Consider the following 20,762-nt stretch of genomic DNA (forward strand, 5'->3'; position numbering starts at 1 on the left):
TGGAGGGTGGGGGGTGGGGTCCTTTGGTGTCTACAAATAAGTATAATACGGGGCAGAATCAGGTAAGGGTTAGCCAGAAGCAGGAGTGGTGGAAGAAGCACGACCCTGCCTGGGAGACAGAGGTGGCCTTGGAGTAGTGAGGAGACAGAGAAGGAAGAGATCCAGGCCCAGGATCCACATGCACTGGGAGCTCTGCCCTGTGCCATCACCAAGACAAAGCATGTCTTACCCGCATGCAGGAGCAGAAGCAGGGAAGGCGAGGCTCCTGACGGTAGCCTGCTTTAGAGCCTAGATGAAGACCTCCCTCCTCCAGGAAGTCTTCCCTGATCCCTTGGCCATTGCAAAATGACCCCCTGTCCTCAGTCTGCAACATGGCTCGCTCGACTCATTGGATGTGCAATCAAAGAAGGCCTGCTGCTGCCATTCTTAGCTGCCTACTTTGTGCCAGGAATATGCAAGCACTTTACATTTATTATTATATTTCAGAAGTGTTATATCTGTTATTCTGATGATGATTATTATATTCATTATTATACTTATTAGGTACCAGGCTATCTGCTCATTGCTTGTTTGCGCTGTTGCAGTTAATCCTCACGCAACTCGATACATCCACTGTGTAGAGGGCAAGAGCCTGGGCTCTGGAGTGTGAATCCAGCTCTGACACTCACCAGCTAGGTAAACTGGATGCATGCAACCCCTAAAAGCCTCAGTTTCCTCATCTATAAAATGTGCTTAATAAAACCTACCTCCCAAAATGGTTGTGAGCATCAAGGGAACTAAGGAATGTGAAGCACTCAACACAATGCCTGGACCACGGTATAGGTACTGTTAGAAACTTGCTACTTATTAAATAACAACAACAACAACAATGATGATGATTTAAATGTATTGCTATTTGCCTTTGTTTTCTTAACTTGCCTGGATTGGGAAGGGTTTGGATCAAAGGTTTCTGGAATTTGGGGCTGCGAATGTGCAAACCCCAATGGAGAAGCAGGGGTGGGGACAGTGGGAGCCGTCCACCTTGGCTGCAGGCAATGAAAGGGTTCATTGTCTGTAAAGAACTTTAAAACAATAATAAAATTGCCTCCAAGTCAATCTGCCTTTTTCTTATCACCGTGCACCAGCAATTCTGTGTCAGTGATAAAATACTTGTCCCTGAAAAAAGTCTTCTGTTGTGCTGTGTTCTAAGTAATTGCTGTGGTTACTGTTGAGTTTCAGTACCATCTACGTGAGCTTCCAGTGAGCGCGTCTCTGTTACTTATCCTTCCATAAGGATCGGCCGAGGCACGGGAGTTCATTTGAAGAACTCCCGCGTATATAGTCAGGCCGGAACACACAGAACCCGGCTACACTCCATTTCGAGAGGAAGTTTGTAACAATTCAGAGTCATTAGAGCTGCTTTCGGTCACAGTTCTCATGAGCTCCTGTAGTTCTAAACATTCCGGTGTTTAAACAGTAGGTTCAAAAATAAACAATGACGCATAGAGATGGCAAAGACAAAGTCACAGGCTCCAGCCACTTCAATCCTGCCTTTCTCCATGCAAATCATTCTCCGAAACTTGCAGAGTTCACTCTTTGGGGAACTTTTCTTCATCTAGTTTCTTCCCCTACTAAAAAAAAATTAATATAATTTTAAAGGGCAATTGACTACTTTTGTCTTTTCTGCACTGTAATATTCATGTTATTTATTATTTATTTACTGGTATGATTATACAAAGTTTAATGGGAGAACATTTTCACTGTCTGATTTTTTTTTCTGGCCATTGTGATTATTTGTTATTTATTATTTATTATTATGACGATAATTTTGTTATATGAGGGGGGTGTTTAAAATGATTCATTCAGGGTGTCTAATGATTAGGTACCCCACTGGTCTGGAAAGGGTGCCCCACCAGGCTGCTGCTGTTCAGACCCTCATTGCTGCCCACCAGGCCCTGGGACCCTCCTCACCCTGGGGGCTGGCAGACAGCCCAGGGGGCAACGTGGATCGGTGCTTCCCTCCCCCACCCCGCCTCCCCAGGGCTTCTTCCGTGCTAGGTCCCTCCCACAGCAGCCCCCTCCCCACGCCCTTCTCCTCTTCCCCATCCTCTAAGCCCCAGCCGCAGCTGTGACTGGGTAGGGAAGGGTCTCGGAGGAGTGCATGTGTGACCTCAGGGGCAGGCACACGTCAACACAGGCCACCGCCTCCCGGCAGGACCTGAGAAAAGATCTTATTCAGATCCCCAGTGTACTGGGGACACAGAAGCCCAAAGAGAGGTGGTGCCCAGCCTGAGGTCAGCCAGCTAGTTAGTGGGTCAGGGTAGAACTAGAACTCATCATTCCCAGCCTCCAGGCTGGCGCCCCCCCATGACACCACTCAGCCCTAGCCTCACAAGGACAAGCTAATAGTGAGGCTTTAATCATCAGAGGCAGGCCTCAGCGGATGCTCTTTCCAGCCAGGAGGACCGTCCTGGGGCCCCTTTCTGAGTCCAGAATAGCCAAACCTCCCAGCCTGCCTTTCCCTCCTTCTTGTTCTCCCAGTGTGAGCTGGGAGCAGGGCCAGGTGTGTGATGGAATTCTCTAGACTGGGTCCATGTGGCCTGCAGCCCGGAGGCATTGGCCTTTCCCCCGAGCAGCTGGCGTTGGCATCACCCCACACCTCAGGACCCTTGGTCTAAGCTGAGGAGGGGTGGAGTAGGGAGAGAAGGACTGTGTGACTCACATGGTGAGGATGCCCCTCTTGTCCAGGAAAAGGCAAACCTGGGGTCCCTTCAAGGGGAAGACTCTCAGCATCTGTGAGTTCTACTTCCAGGAAGTGCCTTTCCCTCCTCCCCCCGGTTTTGCTGCTGCTGAGCCGGCTGCTGCTCCCATTTCAGCCAGCACCAGATCCATTAATAGCATCAATTTTATTTGCACCAGCCTTGGCTCCCTCCCCACTCCCCAGGGGCACTCGATCCAGAATGCCAGGCCCTGCTTCCTTTTCTCCTGGAACACGCTGACTCCCTCCCTTGGGTGCCCGGGGAGTTGGCAGGATAATAACCTGCGAGAGGAAAACTCTCTTCTCCCTGCCTTCTAATCTTCAGCACTCACCAAATTAGAAAAGGCATCAGAAGCCCATTGGGCAGACAGCCGCAGGGATGTCATGCCATTAACCCCGGGCCTCCTTCTGCTGGTGTAGGCAACTGGGGGAGGATGTTTCAGGCCCCCCAACCCTTTCCAGCCCCCTGCCTCTAAGCAGGAATGGAACCCACCCCCACTCCCACTTCCCTGCCCCTCCCATCAGTTGGCATGAAACCCCTACCCCATCCTCTTCACCCTGCATCCTCCTCTCCCACCCCCCTCTCCCTATCCTCGTCTGCATCCCCACCCCATCAGTTGTCATAGATTTCTAGAATAGCCAGAAGGGCCCTTGGAGTCTGGTCTGAGCCCTCATTCAATATGAGAAGATTGAGGCCCAGGGAGGGAACATTTGTCATTCTGGTCCTTCTTCAAGACCTAGCTCAATTGGCTCATCACTTATCCATCAACCAAGATTGACAGCTCCTACTCTACACCAGGCCCCATTCTAGGCACTGGGGACACAGCAGTGGGAAAAACAGACAAAGTCCCACCCTCATGGAGCTCACAAGCTACTTCTTCCTGGAGGCTGCCCCTCATCCCGAGGCTGGGCTGGGTGTTCCCCACATGGGACTGCAAATGTGAGTTTATTTGTCTGCCTCCCCACGAGACAGAGCTCATCCTGGCAGCAGGGACCACGTCTTGTTCAACTCTGTATCCTTAGCACCTGGTGTGGGCCTGGCGCATTTAGATGTCCAATACATCTTTACTGAAAAGTCAGGACTAACGCTTATGTAGCACTTACTGTATGCCAGGCACTAAGTGCTAAGTACTATCATTACTCCCATTTTACAGGAGGAAAATGAGTCCCAGAGAGGTTAAGTGACTTGTCCAAGGTATCCAGCTCGCAAGTGATTTAAGCCCAGGCAGTCTGGCCGCAGATTCCAGGCTCTTAACACCTTGCCACGAAGGAAGGAAGCAATGGAACCAATGATGGGGATACCAGTCTTCTTTGGTCACCTGTTCCCATGCGTCAGGGCCAGAAAGTTCTTCTTTCTACCTAACATGGATCTCTGTAACTGCCACTGCAGTCCTGTGCTTTGTTTCGCGACCTCCACGGAGAAGGAGAGTGCAGACAGACAGCTCCTGGCCTCCATAAGAGCATCTCACTAAGGCCTGGAACCATGCTGGAACGGGGCCAGGGTCCCCAGTGGTCCTCAGGTGTTCATTTCCATCTCCCTGCCCAGGAGTCCTGCCATCCCCATCCCACCCATGCCACCCCTCCAGAAAGCCTTCCTGTGCCTACAGCACCAGCCGGAGCAGGAAGAGGTCTAGGCCAGCCTGTGGACCACCCAGTGCGGCACAGCATTGTCCTTCCCTCAGATGGCCTTGGGCTGCGCGCATCACATGTGCTAGGTAAATATTGGTTGTTTGACTAACTAGTTCTCCTTAGGTGACAAGTGCAAAGCCAGGACTGAATTCTAGTTCCAGCCCTGCCACAATGCACTATGAGACCTGGGCCAAGTCATGCCCTCTCTGAGCCTCAGAATCTTCATGTACTTTGAGGGGTTGGACTAGAAGGTCTCTGGGTTCCTTTCCTCTGTAGAACTCTAGGTTCTCCTGTAAACATGAGTTCCCTTTACCAGTCAAGCAGGATCTCCTTCCTGACACTGGGCATGGCTGGTCTGCTGAGACAGGTCATCAAGTGAGGAGCATCTGCAAAATGGCCTGGAGAGGATGTGACATCTTCAGGGAGAGACTGGACAACCTCTGGAAAGGATCTTTCCGTGGAATCTGGGAGGTGGGAAGGAGGAACAGAAATAACACTGAGCCCCTCTCTGTGCCGGGCCCTGCCATGCGTGAGTACTTACCTGTTTTCAGGTGCTCAGAGCTCATGGCCTCCCAGAAGTGAGCGTCCTCACCCCCACTTTACAGATGAGGAACTGAGGCTCCTCTCCAAGGTTACACAGCACGTGAGTATCTGAGGGAGGACTGGGGCAAGTCTGACTCCAAAGTGCGGGCTCAGCCCACGGCACAGAGCTGCATCCTCCAGCCGCCCTGGTCTGTGTGCCTGGACGCTCTCCTAACCCGGAAAAGCGTGCCGGAACATGCAGTGTGCATGGGGAGGCAGCGGGGCGTGTATGGGGCTGTTGCGCTCACACTCTATCTGGAGAGCCACATCCGAGAGAGAGAGAGAGAGAGAGAGAGAGAGAGAGAGAGAGAGAGAGAGACAGAGACAGAGACAGAGACAGAGAGACAGAGAGAGACAGAGACAGAGACAGAGACAGACAGAGACAGAGACACAGAGAAATTGAGAGACAGATAATCCACGTGAGCTGAGGGGAGGATTGGGAACCCAGAGGGGAAAAAAAAAAGAAACGGTTGAAAGAACAGAGGGAAGGAGTTAATATGCGGAGTAACGAGGTTGACAATAACAACAATAATAATAATAAGGATAGCACAAACCTTGCCTTTTTTTTCTAGCCCAATGTGAGCTGGAGCAGGGCTGAGGGGATTAATCTCTTAAAAAATAAGTGCCGTGTGAGGAGACAGGCAGTGATTAAGGTTTTAACTGATCAGTCTGCATCTGACAGTGAACCAGCTATTATCTTAACGGAATCAAACGAACATTCAAAGCCGTGCTCAGCCCCAAACATGAAAGGAGATGTCATCTCCTGGCAGCTGGCAAGCCGCAGGGGGAGCCGAAGGGGAGAGGGGAACGGCGGCGGGAGAGGAGCAGAGAGAAGGAAGGGAGAGGAGAGTCACAGGGAGGGAGAAGGGAAGATGAAGAAAACGAGGAGTGACCACTAGCAGCTCATTGTCCTCAAACACAGGTGCCATCGTGTCACCCCCTGCTCAGAAGGCTCGGAGCTCCCCCTTCCTCAGGGATAAAGATGGGACGTGATGAAGGCTGAGGCCAGCGGGCCGGGCTGCGAGGTCGGCTCAAGTCTTGCTTTGCGGAGAACAGAGACCAGGACTCCTGTCCCTCTCTTTTCCCCACACTTCCAATATATCGAAGACTCAGTAAATTTTTCCTAAATAAATGAAAGGAAAGGGGCAAGGAAAAAGAAACAAGACAAAAAAGAGGGGAAAACGCCTTTGTTACGCACTTAGGTTCATTTTCTCATTTAATTCTCCCAACAACGCAGCGACAAACGTCATAAGGATCTTTGTCGTGCAGAAGAGGAAACGGAGGCCAGAGAGGTGAAGCCACTTGGTGAACATCGCACAGCTTGAAAGAGGCAGAGCTGGGATTGCACCCGGGCCTCTCTGGCTCCAATTTCTCTGCTTTTCTCACCAGAAAGGGGGTTCAAAAAGTGGAGACACATCCAGGAAGTAGAACGGCAAACCCAAGAGAAACAGGGAGGGTGACTCCCGTTCCTGCTCTTTATTCCTCAATATGGAGCAAAAGATGCCCTTCCTACCCCACTCTCCCAAAGGAGGGCGCTGGGGGAGGGGGACTCCAGCGCTGGCTTGCCCCTAGTCCCCTGCACTGGACCAGTGCCTGGCGCATCATTTGGGCTCATTATGTGTCTGTTAGAGGAGAGCAGAGGGAAAGGCACGCTCCCAGGACAAGGTTTGGCAGAGGCAAGATGGAGGGACTTCCCTGGTCTGTGACCCCACTCCTCTCCTAGTGGGGCCTGACCACAGGTCAGGAGGTGGCACAAAGGAAGGGAGCACGGGTCTCCTGGCCCTCAGGATCTGGCTTGAACCCCATGACCGCCAGGCAGAGAGAATACCAGGCCTGTGGCTGTGCGAGCTTGGGGGAGAGAGAAGGAAAAAACACTGGAAAAGGAAAGATTGAGAGAGAGAGAAAAAAGGAAAATATTTGAAAAATCAGAAAAATTGGCACACACAAGGACCCTGTCCATGGGACAATTTATTTGCTAATGTGGAACTGATCCCCTAACCTCACTTTCCTCTTCTCTTACGGACTCTCTCGACCACTTGAGGAGACATCTGTTTCTCAGAGAAAATAGACATATGGTGCCCCCCTTCCCTCTTTGTTACTCACTCACAGTCTCTCTCGTGCACGCATACGTACACAACAAACACACACACACAAGCTCTCTCTCACATACATACACAACAAATACACACACACACATACACACACACACCCTTTTACACACACACAGAGTCAGTCAGTGCTGGGACCCTGCTCGCTCTGGCACTCTGGGCCTGCAGGCCTGGTTTGGGCCACAGGCCCCTCCCAGAATTGCTCCTTTTGTTCCAGGTCCACACTGTGAGACCAGGTGGGGTCCAGGCCATTCTCTGTGGGTGGAGCTGGCCATGTGTCTCCCTGGTGTCCAGGTGCCCCTCCCCGAATGCAGCCTTCCAGCCAGACCCAGAACGGAGGAAGCCACGCAGCAGCCAGCAGCCAGGCACTGGGGGCCGAATGGGCAGAAGCAGGGGGTTCCCCCAGAGCCACGGTGATTCTCTCTCCAGGCTGCCAGTGCCTGCCCTTTCCCTCTGCCTCCAGCCAGGTCAGGACATGCCCCTCTCATGCCCCAGTTGAGGCAATAGCCTCTTAAGCCATTTCTGTGTCTTCAGCCCACTTCCACACCACTGCCAGGGGTCCCCTTCTGAGACAGCCCAGATGGCATCCCTCCCTTGTTAGAGACCTTTCAAAGCCCCCCTCGGCCTGCGTGGGTCGAGTCCAGTACCCCAGTGGGCTTGAAGGCTCTGCAGTCTGCCCCTCACCCTCCTCTCTGCCTTAGCTCCCCCTAACCCCCGACCCTGCCCCAGAATATCTCCCCCGTATAAAGTCGCTCCCTCTCGGTCCCTGAGCATGACACACACATCTTCCTTCTTTACACTCACAGCCGCCGTCCCCATCCCCCTGGGAGGCCTGCCCCTCCCCTCCAGCTAGCCAGTCTCCTCTCCTTAGGGGTGATGAGGGAAACGTTGAGTACTTACCACACATCTAACGCTGCGGCTCTTTATAGGAAATAAATCATTTACTCTTCACTTGAGGCTTACGAGACATGCCCACGTTACAGAAGGGAAACTGAGGCCAAGAGAGGCTAAGCATCTTTCAGGGTCTCAAAGGCACATCCATAAAGTGGCAGCACAGAGATCTGAAAGCAGGGAGTTTGGCTCAGAGTCTGTGCTGACCCGTGAGACAGCCCTGCCCCTCAGCGGGCGCCCTCTCCCCGCTGGAAGCCCTCTCTGGCCACCCAACCCCCGAGCCCAATCTCTTTGTCCTCCACTTCCTCAAGTATGTTATCTGTACCTCTCATGGGCTCCTTAATTACACAATGCCTCGAATGAGTACTTTGATCGCAGCGTGTGTTAATTTTATCTCATGAACTAGATTATTTATTATCAGGAGTATAAACTGTTTTGCCATTACTCTTATAGCCCCACCCCACCCCCAGCCCCCACCAGTTACCTAGCACAGGGCTGGCCCTTTGGGTTAGAAATAAAAATAGCATAGCTAACATGTACTGAGGGCTTACTATGGGCCAGGCACTGTTCCAACTACTTTCCATGAATCGATGTATCTGTTCTTCACAGATGAGAACACGGATGGAAAATCAGAAAGGTTAAGTAATTTTCCTTCCCAGAGTCACACAGACTGTTGTGGGTTAAAGGTGACTGCAAATTCTTGGTCACTCCTCCACCAAGAAGTGGCATTTATTTCTCTTCCCCTTGAATTTAACCAATAGGATGTGGCAGAAGTGAGGCTGTGCTATTTCTGGGCCTAAGTCTTAGGAAGGCCTGGAAGCTTCCATTTGTGTGCTTCTGGGAGCTCTGAGCCGCCGTGTAAGACGACTGGTAATCCAGCTGGAGACCTCAGGCGAGCTCCTGAGGGTTCACGGAGAGCAGGAGGCCCGGCCATCCCAGCATCCAGATCGGTCCTCCAGATGGCTGCCACCCTCGACTGCAACAATGAGAGACCAGCAAAGGAACCGGCAAGCTGAGCCCAGCGGCACACGCACTAGGAGAGACAGCACAATGGTTGTTTGAAGCCACTATGTTTTGGGATGCTTTGTTACACAGCAATAGAAAAATAAAACTGGTAGGTCCTGTTATTATTCCCATTTTTCAGGGGAGGAAATAGATGGAGGGCCTCAAGTTTACATGATTTGCTTGCCCAAGGTCATGTAGCTTTGTGAGTGGAGAGTGGCAGCTGAGGTTAGGGCCCAGGTCTGTGCGAGAATGAGTTGCTGCAACAGTTTGTGACTGAAGGCAACATGTTCTCATGGAGTGGGTGTCTGGACACAGCCCCCAACCAACTGTCAGGGTCAAGGGGGTGAGAAGACAGGACACTCTGGACACCACCCCCGACTCCCCACTGCCTGCGTTGATCTGATTTCTCTATAGAACTTCCACAGAAGCCTTCCTTTGAAAAACGTGTCCTGGTTTAAAAACCACTGGACCAGATAATCTCGAAGGCCCCGTCTAGCCCTGACATTCCAGGACTCCATGAATGAATGATGGAAGGAGTGGATGGCTGGATGATCAAACTGCCGTGGCTCCCGTCTCTGGATGAATGATGTGGAGGCACACAGGGAGGCAATGAATCCACGAAGCTCTGAGTGACTTGGAATGCAGGGGAGTTCTGGAACTTGGCAAGAGAAAGGTAGGGAGGAAGGTGCTAGAGACGCCTGTAGGGATGAGAAGGGATAGAGAAGGGTAGGCCTGGGTGGGGATGAGCTCAGGTGCCTGGCATTCAGCAGAGAAAGCAGGTGGCATCAGGGGTTAAGCACACATGCTCTGGAACTAGCGGGAGTGGGTTTGAATTCCAGCTCTGCTCTTTACTAGGTGTTGACCTGTGACACTGTTTTTAACGGCTCTAAGCCTCAACTTTCTCATCTGTAAAATAGCTATTAGGTAGCATTTATCTCATAGAGCTCAGGGAGCAAATGAGACAATGCAGGTGAAACGGGTGACCCAGTGCTTGGCACTTAGTGAGCAGTGGATACATGGGAGCCATGGCTTATTTTTAGGACACACAGAATGACTTACATTAGCTGAAGCCCAGGAACATAGCGAACCCCAGGAGGCCCAGAGGTGTCCTCCGCGTGCACCCAGGTACACAAGGAATGCATGTTTGGGGAATGGAGGTGGGAGGGATAAAGCAGCGTCTGAGCCTGATGGGGCTTCAGTGTCATGCAGAGAGAGAGCAGGGACATGTGGCAGGTACCCATGTACACCAGATACGTCCAGGCCTGCCAGGAGCTGGGGACCAAGCAATAGGCTGCAGAAGAGATGGCGGTAGGGCAGGGACAGGGCTGTGAAGCTAACGGGGATGTTAATGAGGTCACACAGTGGAGTGGACCACTCGAAAAGTCTGGGGATGAATGTAGGAGGCTCGGGTGCCATCCCACCCTAAGGTCCACCATGAGAGGGTCACCCCTTTGGCTTGTGAGCGTCCCCAGTGTAAGGCAAATAGAACCTAGTAAGGATTTGGCAGCTCACGGAAAGTGGGGCCAGGCCCAAGAGTGACACAGGACAGAGCCCTCCGGTCAGAGAGACAGTGTTCCCTGGTGGCCAAAAGCATAGACTCTGGAGCCAGGCAGCTGGGGTTCGAATCCTGATTCTGCCATTAACTAGTTGCATGATCTTGGGCAAGGTATTTAACCTCTCTGTGCTAAGTGCTGGGGCCGTAGTTGTGGTTCCTGACCTCATGGTACTTGCAGTCTATCTGGGGAGAGAGATGCTCAGGAAAAGCTTGCTGACCTTTCTGTGGCAGGCGGCATACCCATTCACAGGAGAGCATCAGTGGCACGAGCTGGAGCTAAGGAGGATGACGATGTGGGTTCACGGAGAGGGCTTCACCGAGCATGAAATGCCAGCTGGGTTTGGAGAGACTAAAGGGACGGCATTCAGGGAGAGGAGAGCCTAGAGACAGGGATGCAAAGAGTCTGACCCACCGGAGCAGGAGGTGGGCTCATGGGGTGGGGCTGAAGGCTGGAGCGGCCCTAGGGAGCCAAGCACCTTGCATGGGGATGGAGAAGTCTGAAGCACCCAGCTACATTCACTGGCTCTGGGCTGAGCCAAGGGGAGGGGACCCAAAGATGTGTCAGGAGGACTCACAGGTGCCTCTGCCGAGGCTGTGTCCATGCCGATAGCCCCTGCCAGCTGCCCCAGCCTCCCAGGTCCCCAGGGTCAGGCCATTACAGGGTGAGATTGATCATGGGCAGGTGTGCTCCAAGACGGTATATTATCCAGGATTATGAACTGTAACAGGATAATCTCTCTAATGTAATTCAAGCTCTCGACATGGCTTATGGCTCCTTAATGTACCTCAGACTGAAGAATTACAAGAACATTCTCCCCCAAGCTGCCCATGTGCCCTCCCTCCCTCCTCTGTCAACCCCTAAATGATTTAGGCAATTGCCTGAAGCCAGATCGTGGCATTTAGTCATAATTCAGTGCAGTTCAGTAAACACGATGGGCAAGGAGCTTTCCCTGCCTGCCCTCCTCCCACGAAGGCCTCTCTCCTCCTCCACCCAAACCACCCCCCCAGGGCCAGGATGGATGCAGGACAACGCAGAAACCTCACTACCCTGGGACTCACCCCATGATACCCTCTGGGCATCAAGGCTGAAGCGGCCAGGTTTGGGCTTGGGGTCCCCAGACATCAGCATGATACCCCCCTGGCCTTTGCACCCTCCAGACCGAGAAGATCACCCCGGAGCCACAGAACAAGTGGGACCAGGGGTCACAGCAATGCTCTGGTCCTGTGAACCAACCCTGTAAACTCGTGGCCCTCAGGGAAACATTCAAATCTTCTACAAGACATATCACAGAATGTTTTACCAAGGTTTACTCTCTATAGTTTTGCCTCTCCTGGAAAACAACCACTACCACCATCCTTCCCCGGAGAGCTGTGGCCCCCACGACTGGAAGTCACTCATCCAACTCACCTCTTTCAAACGTCTAGGCGATGACGTTGTAACTCAGACAGGTCTTCCCTAATAATAGATACATTTATTGAGCACTTACTATAGGCCTTTTCCTAAGTGCTTGATATGATTCATTTACTTAATGCTTCCAACAATCTTTGAGTAGGTAGAGTAGGTACTATTATTCCCCATTTTACTGATAAGAAAACTGAAGCCCACAGAGGTGAAGCTGAGGCCACAGATCTATTAAGTGGGGAGGCTGGGATGTGAACCCAGACAGCCCAGGCCAGAGCCTGTGCTCTCACTGCCGTCTACACTGTGTGGGTCTTACAGCTCCTGAACCCGGAGCCCAGTGTGCTCCACCCCTGGTCTCAGGGTTTCCTCCAACTACCAAGCACCCTGCTGATGCAGCAGTGGGACAGAGCAACAGGGTCTTCTCCCGGCTCCTGGACAATGTCAGTGCCTTTCACACTGGCCCTCAAGCCCACCTTTGCTCTCCAATCCCCAGGGTGGTCAGAAATCCAGGCCTCCCCTCCGCCAGCCAGTGGGAGGCTATGTGAAAGCCCCTCAGCCCAGGGCAGACAAGCAGCCCCGCTTCGCCTGCTGCATTCTTTGTGTCGACCTCCCACCTCACCCCGCTCCTTCAGCCTAGAGCCAGAGTCCCCTCCAGGCTGCCAGGACCCAAAGAAGGCAGGAGAAATCTCCCCTGTGGCAGGAGGGGACCACAGGCTGGGACGAGTTCCTCCTAAATTCAGCTCCATAAGAACAAGGCAGCCTCACGGGCAAGTAACGGCCTCTCTCGGGGCCTTCTGTGTGCTCGGCCTTGGTTCCTCTTGACGGTGGCAAATCACTGGGTCCTTCAGTGACTCATTGTTCTCATCTCTACAGTGGGCTAATAATAGCAGCAAGGACTAAATCAGAAGATGCAGGTTAAAAAAAAACCTTGGATAAAGCACTCCCTACTGACAACCAAAATACACACACACACACACACTCCCCACCCCGTTGAATTGGTCATTTAGCTGTGGATTTAGCCGTCCCCCACCCTCATCCCTGCACCCACACCCCAGTAAAAAGAGAAAAATCCAGCTGAGTTGTCTATCTCTCATCTTTGGATCCGGAACAGATTAGCTCTGAGGTTATACCAGCCACTCCAGGTGCAGACTCTCTGGTGTTTGGGAATCTTTGCCCTGGGAGGGACGGCCGCATGGTCAGAGGCCCTCAGGGGGAGGCTGCCCCATGTGGAGGGAATTTGCAGTCTGTCCTGTTTGTTCGTTGAGTTGCATGCATGCCTATGATACTCGGTGTACTGGGATGAGCACCAGCGGAGCAGCGTATGGACACCTGAGTCATGGTCCTGCCTCTGACTTCCTTTTCCCTGAACCTCAGTTTGCTCAGCTGTAAAATGGGCTGTGGGAGGAGGTCCCAGGTCCCTTCCAGTCTACAATTCTGTTTTAGGATTTACTTCCTTCGCCGGTTTGCCCCGTTCCTTTCCCAGGTCTTCAGATTTTCCCTCTTCTGGTCTCTTCCTGCTCCCTTTTTGTGGTCAACCCGGCCAGGTCTCTTCTTGCTCAGAGACCTGTTATTCCAGGAAGCACCACGAGGGGGAGCCTTCACTTGGATGTCTGGGGTCAGGGAGAAGGCCAACTCTAGTGTAAGGTGAGGCAGGCAGTCTACCAGTCCCAGGGGCCCCAAGATCCAGATTAAAGTAGAAGGTACGGGAGCCTAGGGAGGGGACTTAAGATACAAAGACCATACGCTAAACTCTTGAAGGACTGAGACCTTGCTTCATGTTATTCTCGTCCCTCTGTCTTCCACTTTTAAGTGCATGTGGTAGGATTGTCCCATTTGACCCTCAATCTAATCCATGAGTCATGCGGGACACCTGGAATTATCCATCACCTCTAGATCTGGGAGAACTGAGGCTCAGAGAGGTTCCAGGGTCACACAGCCAACCTGGACCAGAGCTGTTGATGGCCCAAGTCTCCTGACACTGGCCCAGGTCTCACTCCACATGTTCCTGCTTCCCTCAGGGCCTGGCCCCAGGCTGGGCACACGAGGGACCTTCGGAGATGCTTCTTGAATGAGTGAGTGGCCCTCTAGACTAGGGCACAACCTCCCTGGGGTGAGCCTTCTCTGCCTTGTGCTGGTCTGCACAGGCACAGAGCTAGCGACACCTTGACAGCTGACACCTCGACAGCTGACACCTCAGTTCCACTTTCTACCCCTGACTCTTACCTTTCCAAATCACAACGTTCGTCTCTTACCACATCCCTTCCAGGATCAGGAAGTGCTGGCCCTGCCGTCATGCCCTCGCCAAGAGCCCTGCCCTCCTTTCTCTTTCCAGTCTGGCTCAGGTAAGTCACCTCCTCCAGGAGGCCTCCTTTGACATCCCCTCCCACCATGGGAAGAGTTGGAGTCATTCCCTTGTCTGCCCCCAAATGAGTTGCCTGGTTATAACACGTCAGTCATTCATTAAAAATTATTAGATACTAGTCTGAGCTTCTCCAGCATGGGAACTGAGTCTTGTTCATCTTAGACTCCCAGCGCCCATCAAAACTCAGGGCAGGGGCCGGCCCGGTGGTGCAGTGGTTAAGTTCGCACATTCTGCTTCAGCAGCCCTGGATTTGCCGGTTGAGATCCTGGGTATGGACCTACGTGCCACTTGTCAAGCCAAGCTGTGGCAGGTGTCCCACATATAAATTAGAGGAGGATTGGCAGCAGATGTTAGCTCAGGGGTAATCTTCCTCAAAAAAAAAAAAAACCTCAGCGCAGCCATCAAAGACTCATCTTGGGTCCTGCCCCTTCTCCCCTCTACAGCATTAGGAGCCACTGTGCCTCTGCCCTGGGGACCTTTGTGTCAGGGCATTTGAAGCATATGAGCCCTGAACAAATGAGGGATCAATTAGCGATCCCCTCCCCTTCACCTCTCCTTGTCCCTCCAGTATCAGGAAAGGGGACAATTCCCTATTTCTGGAGATCCTTCAGGACCCTGCTCAACCCACCTTCAGCCCCTCTAAACCGCCAGCTCTTTCCTCCTCATGGGGATATTTGATACAGCTGGCATCCTTCGGCCTCTCCAGGGGACCAAAGGCCTCTGGCCAGAGGGGAGAGTGGTCCCCAGGAGTGAAAGGAAGGCTCCAGCTCCTTCAATAGGAGACGGGGCTCCTCTTCCATCCCTTCCTACTCACCAGCTTTCTCCAAGCAAGCCTAGCCTCAGGTCCTCCCCCTGCCAAACCTGGCCTAGACTTCCCGGCCCCCCTCCCCACCCCACCAGGCGAGCTGTAGAAGGCCTAGGATGGGATCTTTAGCAGGTCAGGTTTAGGAGGAGCCATGGGACTCTCAAAGCTGAGGGGGACTTTCACTGGACCCCGCTCACTCCTACAGGGGAGAAAAGCAGGCCGCAGGCAGGACAGGTGCCCAGTTCATTCCTCCATTTGCTCATTCACGCGGCAAAGATGTACCGAGTGCCTACTATGTGTGAAGCTCCGTTCTAGCGCTGAGACCTGTTTTTAAAGCCTCTACCTTCAGAGCATCTACAATCTAGTGGGAGGAGACAGACAAACCAGTCAGCAAGAAATATGGAGCATGGCAGATGGTGACAAATGCTACTGACAAAGCCTTAGCTGGGAGAGAGAGGAAGAGGTGTAGGAATCTGGAGAGAGATTATTCCAGGCAGAGGGACTAGCGAGCGGAGAGGTCCTGAGGCAGAAGTGCCCTGTCCTGCCTGCGGAACAGGGAGGCGGCCAGTGGGACTGGAGCAGAGGAGCGGGAGGGACGGGCAGAGAGGGAATCAGATCATCTAGGGTCTTGTAAGGACCTTTTTCTCTGAGTGAGGAGCTCAACCATTATAAGATTTTGAGCAGAAGAGGGACATGATCCGACTTGGGTTTTGAAAAGATAACTCTGGCTGCTCTGTTGAGACCAGACTGAGGGGGATGAGGGATGCAGAGGAACAAGTTAGGAGGTGTTGCAATATTCCAGGCAAGAGAAGATGGTGGCTTGGCACAGTTGGGGAATGGGGAGAGTAGCAGATTCTGGACATATTTTGAAGGCAAAGTAAATAAGATTGGCTGAGGTATTTGGATGGATGACAGAAAAAGAGAGTTGGAAATAACTCCAAGATTTTCTTCCCGAGCGACTGGAAAGATGAAGTTGCCCTTTTCTGAGGTGGAGAAGACTAAAAGGAGCAGGTCTAGGGGAAAAGATCAGAATTACAAAGTTGGACAAGTTGAGTTTGAGATGCCCGCTAGCCGTTCAGGTGGAAAGAGGAAACAGGATTTACAGGTCTGCCGATCAGGAGAGAGATTACGGTAGAGCTAAGAGAACACAAACAAAATCTCAAGTCTGCCGACTCCCAACAGAACTCTTTCCGCAGCCCGGAGAGGATTCTCCCGTGAGTTGGAGAAGTTAAATACCTGCGCTCAAAACCTAGAGCGCAAGAGAGGAAATACGGTAACCCTGTGCGCGCGCCCCCTGCCCCAGCCCGCCCACCGCCGGAGCTGGGGCAGGTCGGGGAGAGGGGCCGCGCCTGGAGGGGCCGGTATCTGGGGGAACTTGGGCGAGGCCCAGGGGGCCGAGGGCTCCGCACGCATCAGGGGCGGAGCGGGGGGGGGGTTGCTCGGGCTCGGGGGCGGATCTTCACTGAGGTCTGGGTTTCTTCTCCCGGCAACGGTCTTGACTCGTTTCCTTGAGCCACCGTCAGATATTTATTTAACCTCGCAGTTCAGCCTCCTAGGGGCCGGCTGGGAGGGATGGAGGCAGGGCGGGGGAAGGCTGGCGGAGATGGGGAGCGAAAGGGGAAACCTTTTCTTCTCTCTGCACAGGCCGCGGCTACCTCGCCCACTCGTGGAGTCCCACCCCGAGCCCCTAGACCTTCGGGGCTCAGCTAGCCCCTTGGATTCCAAGGGAAATCAGGAATCACGGCAGTCCACTCCATCGATTTAAGAACGAGGAAACCAGGGGAGGTGTAACTTGTCCAAGGTCCTACAGTGAGTCTCAGGCAGTGCCAGCCTGCCAGTCTCTGGGGTCCCCCATTCCTTGCCCGTGAAATGAGCACCTGAGGCCCCGCGGTGCCAGGGAGTCGAGAGCCCTGAGTTCTGTGCGCAGCCCCAACGTTTCCCAGTCTTGTGACTTGGACTAGACACTTCACCTCTCCGTTCCTCCGTTTCTTGGTCTGTAAAAAGGGGAATCATCACTCTCACCCCACCTTCCTTGTCTTGTTGAGGGACAAATAAGTTTTCTAAAATACCAGCTACCACTTGCCGAGCCCAGGAAGGCTGGCACTGTCCTGGGCGCCTTGCACGGGGCCTTGTGTCCTCCCAGCTTTGTACACCCCGCCGCCTGTCTAGCCAGCGAGGAGGAGGGGTTAGGGGGAGGGGCGAGAGGAGGTCAGAATCCAGCTCTCAGGTCAGAAAGGACCCCTCCCACCCCCGGCCCCCACCACTGGGCCAGGGGTCAGTACTAGGGGCACTGGGGGAGGGGAAGCTGGGGGCCAGGGGGAGCGGAAGTCCCCGCTCCGAGGCCCCACTTCCCCTCCCCCCGGCCGGCCCGGGGCAGGTGAAGTGGGGACCGGGCTCCGCTCCAGGTGGCGGGGCAGCGACGGGGGTGGGGAAAGCAACAATAGCACTTTTATTTGGGACTGTTTGGTTCTGAGCGGGTGGGCGGAGGAGGAGGAGGCCGACGGGGCTGCGGGGGAGGGGGGTGGTCAGCGGCATCTGGCTACACACCTGCTCCTGCTTAACCCTGTGCGCGCTGGGGCCGGGCGCTCGGGTGGAAGGCTGGCAGAGCGCAGAGGGCGAGCCCCAGGCAGGGTAGCGCGCGGCTGCCCGGGTGGCCAGCCTCCCGGGTCCCTGGGCGGGCCTGGCGGGCTCGGGGCGTTGGGGAATGGGGATCCCTGGCGGGACAGTGGGGAAGTCCCCGTACCCTTGGCTGCCCCTCGACCTGCTCTGGCCTTTTGGGCGCAGCCCGCGCCTCCAGAGTCCGCCTCCAGTGCGCCAGCGCGGCTCGGGCGGGAGAGGGAAGGCGAGGGGTGGCTCCAGGGCCTCGGCACGGATTCCCCGCCGCCCTCCGGCTGTTCCGGGAAGCCGGCCTTCCGGAGGCGGCGCGGCGGCCACGGCCATGCCAAGGGCGCGGGTCGCGGGCCAGGCCCAGCGGGCGGCCGCGGGGCGGGAGAGCCAGCGCCGGGCGCGCCCTCTCGCGCTGAACGCTTCCTGGCGCGGCGCTGCAGGTGAGCCGGGCGCCCCGCGCACCCGCCCCGGCCCGGGCTCCGCGGGCGCTCCCTGCCGGCCGTGCCCCCGGGCTGCGGAGCCGCGCTGCACCTGCGCGCCGGGCCCCCGCACGCGCACCCTCCCACCGGCGCTGGCGCGCTCGCCGGCCCGCGGCACAATCGGAGCTTGTTTGTGGGCGGAGGAGCCGCGCCGGGTGCGGCGGCCCCGCGCCAGCCCACTGATCCCATAAAATATTATTTGTGTTTAAAAATTCCAGTAATTGGCTATGCAGCCGCTTTTTCCGAGCCCCGTGCCAAGCGCAGTAAAATCGCAGTCCGGCTGGGGTTATTTTCATCATGCAAATTCCCATTTCTGTAAACAGGGTTAGAGCCCCTGGAAGAGGCCGCGCTGGACGGAGAGAAGTTAAAAAGAGAGGCATGTGCTCTGGAGTCTGGGAGTTGGTCAGACTGGGTCTCCATTCCTCCGATGACCTGAGTAACCTGGGGAGAGTTACTCAGATACTCCACGCGCGCGCACACACACACACACACACACACACACACGCACGCATCGCTGTGCCTTGAAGACCAGTGCCTGGACTCTGCTGACTGCGTAAAATCCTGTTTCCTTAACTTTCCCTTCCCTTTTCTCATCTGAATAACTTACATCATCAAGTCATGGAGTCCTAATTCTTTTCTCCTTTTTCTTTTGGTCAGGAGCAGACGCGCTCAGAGAGGGGAAGAGACTTGCCCAAGGTCACATAGCAAGTTTGAGCCGGAGCCCAGGCCAGCACACAGATTGCCTGAGTGCCCTGCCATCAGGGCCCCTGTAGGGCTTGGAAGAGGAAGAGGCTGATGCAGGTGCCCAGTGCGACCAGCACAGAGAGCCCCCCGGACCTGGCTCTAGGATGCTGACTGTGGGCAGGTTAACTGGGGGAAGACCCGCTGCCTCTCCAGGCATGTACACTTCCTGTCTCTCAGGAGCCTGACGCCTGGAGAGGAGGAGGGAGTCGCTGCCAGGGCTCTGGAAACCCTGAGTAATGGACAGGGGGGCCTCTGCCAGCTCCACCCGGGGATGGCAGCTGCCCCCAGCAGGGAGCACCAACCACACACGTGGGAGGAACACATTGCTTAGACAGATGCAGAAAGGCAGCCCAGATTCTGAAACCGGTGGGAGAATTGGGGCTCAGAAAAAACTAAATAATAGTATATTATTCATAATATAATATTTTATTATGTATAATATATTATTACTACATTGTATTGAGCCCTTAGGATGTGCCAGGCACTACTTCACAATGTCTCGTGTAATCCCCACAGCAAGCCTAGGAGGTGGATATTAATATTATACCCACTTTCCAGATGAAGATACTGAGGCTTCAGGAGGTTCAGTCCCTTGCCCAAGGTTGCCAGGAAGGAAAGCTCACAAAAGAGGGTTTTTTGGGGGACTGGAAGACCTCTAGGTTTCCTTCTTCTTTCCTAACCCCAAGTTTTCATACCAGCCCAGGCTTCCTCCTGCCTCCTCCCCGATCTGCAGGCCGCCTTCCCCTCCTCCTCCCTCCTCCTCTTCTCAGTCTTCCCCATCGCCTCCCCTTCTTCAAACCCTCGGCCCCTAAGGCTCAGAGGCTGAAGACACAGGGATAGACTCTCCCTGACGCTGCACTTGGACCGCTAGCTGAGGAAGGTTAAAGAAAGCAGGTTTTGGAGCTCTTTGCATAACAACAACAAAAATTCTTTTCCCAAGAAAAGTGGTGTGCGCTCAGCAGTGCCTCCTCCATGCACCTCTGAACACCCACCGCCCAAGACCAGGAGTCCCGGTTGTGGTTCAAGAGAAGGAAGGCATTTCTAGTGGTTCAAGCTTATTCGACAGCAGAGTGGGCAGCCTCTTGGGGCTCTGGGCCTCCCGTCACTGCAGATGTCTCAGCACAGGCGGGAGGTCCCCTGTCCGATGGTGGTGCCAAAGAAATTCCTGGATTCCCTTTCTCTTACTTGCTGAGAAATCAATTCCAGTCCTGGGATTCCAGCTACATTACCGCAAAAACATCGGTCCTACTTGTAATCAAATTGGATTCAGAGTTAGTGTGTACGTTTCTCGTCCATCTCTGAATAGAAATCTATCAAGGTGGCTGATGTCAAGGGGAGGAGAAAGGACCCCTAGCTCTGCCAGGCGGGAGGACAGCGGCCTGGGGTGGGAAGGGATACATTGTGGTGGTAATCTTGGGGTGGGCAGGGGGTTGAGAAAGGAAGGAAGACATGGAAAATGGCATCTGGTGGATTGTGGGGGCGCCTGCAGCAGAGGACTCTAGCATGGGGAAGCATTAGAGAAAGCCTGTTCCCAGAGTTCCAGGGGCCAAGCAGGGTCCCCAGGGGTCTCTCCCCCGTGGGGTTCATCCCAGCCTTCTAGATTTCCTGTCTTCAGCCTTGCTTCCCGCTCAAGCAGGGCCTTGAGAGGGTTATGTTCAGGCGAGGAGCCCTCTTCCTCCAGCCCTGCACAGCCTGGACATGGGTCTTTGGGCCCAGAGGTGTGTGAAGGATGCCTCCTCCTGCCTATGCCTCTGCCTAACGCCGGGTCCCAGCACCCTCCTTCCCAGAGCCTGTCACAAGAATTAAGAAGTGGAGCGACGGCCTCATCCCTCAGGGAAGGAAAGAGCTCCCCAAGT

General features: G+C 54.2%; 2 long non-coding RNA genes across 2 annotated transcripts; one reads left to right on the forward strand and one right to left on the reverse strand.

Moving 5' to 3' along the window:
• Nucleotides 1–868: 868 nt before the first annotated feature.
• Nucleotides 869–5,631, reverse strand: LOC139077329 (uncharacterized). Its single transcript, XR_011529745.1, has 3 exons — nucleotides 5,503–5,631; nucleotides 4,680–4,830; nucleotides 869–1,610 (listed from the first exon to the last, which is right to left on the reverse strand). It is a non-coding gene; the product is annotated as an uncharacterized lncRNA (long non-coding RNA).
• A 10,132-nt stretch (nucleotides 5,632–15,763) lies between these two features.
• LOC139077330 (uncharacterized) lies at nucleotides 15,764–19,966 on the forward strand. Its single transcript, XR_011529746.1, has 3 exons — nucleotides 15,764–16,290; nucleotides 16,721–16,885; nucleotides 18,820–19,966. It is a non-coding gene; the product is annotated as an uncharacterized lncRNA (long non-coding RNA).
• Nucleotides 19,967–20,762: the final 796 nt, after the last annotated feature.

This window comes from Equus przewalskii, chromosome 19, assembly GCF_037783145.1.
Source record: "Equus przewalskii isolate Varuska chromosome 19, EquPr2, whole genome shotgun sequence".
NCBI lineage: Eukaryota > Metazoa > Chordata > Mammalia > Perissodactyla > Equidae > Equus > Equus przewalskii.